Consider the following 2,375-nt stretch of genomic DNA (forward strand, 5'->3'; position numbering starts at 1 on the left):
CGCGTCGGTTGGGCGGGAGGAGGGTAATCGTTGGGTATTATTATTATTATTTGCGGTATATACGGACTGACGGCCAGACAGATAAGAATGTCTGAATCGACTCAGCTCATTATGGTTATCATTTATATGTTCTAAAGGGTTGTGGTGCCAAAAAACCTTATATACTGGATCATTAGATTATTGGAAATCTACAAAGCGGCTTCGGCTATCGCAAATTTTGTGAGACGCCTAATGTCAGTTTTAGCTATGTCTTCTGGTTCGCCCAAGGTAAGACTACCGAAATGTTTCAGCCTCACTATTGCTGGACAATAGAAGAGAAAGTACATGGATGTTTCCACCTCACTCTCTTCCATACAACTTTGACCACTAGCGCACGACAAGATATTAAGCGGCAAGACCCCTTAATATGTGTAGCTTCCCTGAATTTTTCGTACACAGGACGAAAAGGAAACTGAGCTGAAGACGTACCAGGAACAGAAAGTTCCGGAAAGAAAAGTTAGCAACCTACGTTGTAGCGGACTTTTCTTAGCTACTTGGATAGGAATTTTATACAGGCGAACCTCGAGGAAATATTGCTGAAAAATTCAAAGCCAAAAAAAGACAAAATTTTCAAAGAAAAATTTTATATGGCAGGCAATTTGCGGTTGTGGCAAAGGAAGCAGCTCATTCGTTACATCGGATACAATCAACAGCAAAATATATGCGAAGCAATGTTCACAAAAGAGATTGATCCCATTTCTAAGACATCATGAAGTGTTCATACTTTTTTTTGGCCTGAACTCGCTTCAAGTCACTATAGCAAAACAGCCTTAGAGTAGTTCGAACGGAATGGAGTGATTTTAGTACCTTGAGAAGCGAATCCACCTAAATATTTAAAACTAAGGCCGGTTCAGAGATACCTGGCCTTAGTAAAAAGAATGATCAAGAAAAGAAAAAAAGCGGCCAAGCACATTCAAGACTTTAAAAGAAAGTGGTCTTCAGCAGCAGCGTGAGAGTATCGGACACTAAAATGAAAGCACTAATGGACGGGGTTCCGGAAAAAAAAATTATTAAGAAAACATATTTCTTGGTTTCTTCTCCCATATTTCAAATTTAAAATACAATTTTTTAATGAAATATTTTAGTTTACAAAAATGAGATGTTTTAAAGTCTTTTCCAATGTTTTAACGAACAATTTTATTCGCGCAGTCCCGCCTTGTGAGTTAAGCTTCCTGAATTTTTCATACCAAGTTTATGAAACACCCAAACACCCCCATATATATATATATATATATATATGTATATATATATGTATATATATATATTTGCAGGTGGCCAAGAAAGGTAAAAATCGCGTATGCAAGATATGTTCTACGTATCATTGTGAACAACTTGCCAAGAAAATGTAAGTCGTTAGGATTATAAAAATGTGTTTATCAGTTTTAGGGATATGAGAACAAATTTTTATAAGTAGGTGAATTTTTATATTCTATTGATCATTTGCCGGAATCGGTGGGAGCACATATCTCCCATACAAATGGAAATTCCGAATTTATAGCAAAAAAAGATTGACCCGCTCTAATGTATGTGTGCATATGCGAAATTGTGCAAACTCCGTACATTTGTAAGCCAATGAGCAACTCACAGGTAGTTCATTTCTCGCATATCGGAAAACCGCAATTGAATTTCTCCACTACACACACACACTCATATCTATATTATTCATTACATGTAAAAATCCAACCAGCAATCCGATGGGAAATCAAAAGCCATCGAAATATTTGCACCAACAACAATAAAACCACAGCGCGCATATAAATATGTAGCATGCTCATGCATGTACATATATGAGCGTGTTGCCGTGAGAAGTAGGGACAGAAAGGTTTTGAAATTAATGGCAAATTGAATTGGCACACAAAAGCAATCATAGCTTCCCCTCGGGGCAAATGGCAGCTGACAAGAGGCAGCACTTTGCGCAGTCCATAAATAATGAAGAGAATATACTCAAACTTACACCCACACACACACACACACTCAAGCACACATGTGCGCTGACTAGTGGTACTTAATACGCAAGTGTTGACGCTAAGTCGCTTTGCCTAATATTCGAGGCAGGAAGTGTCCGCACACACACACACTTATACGGTTGAATTTCAGCCGCCACATATGTATATATCTGTCTGCGCGTGTGTACCTAATGCATGTGCGTATATGTGCGGCTTAGGTGTTTGTGGATTCCACAGGTGGGCGAAGGATATTGATTTGGCTCGAAATGATTCATTGTGACAGTCGTTTGAGTTGAAAGCACTCAAATGTTCTGTGTCTTCGTAAGAAGTTATTTGTGGCCCCGAATGCATGTGATAATCGAGAGACATGTTCTGTGTATATGGTTGTAA

Source organism: Bactrocera latifrons, unplaced genomic scaffold, assembly GCF_001853355.1.
Source record: "Bactrocera latifrons isolate USDA-ARS-PBARC rearing strain unplaced genomic scaffold, ASM185335v1 scaffold_75, whole genome shotgun sequence".
Taxonomy (NCBI): Eukaryota; Metazoa; Arthropoda; class Insecta; order Diptera; family Tephritidae; genus Bactrocera; species Bactrocera latifrons.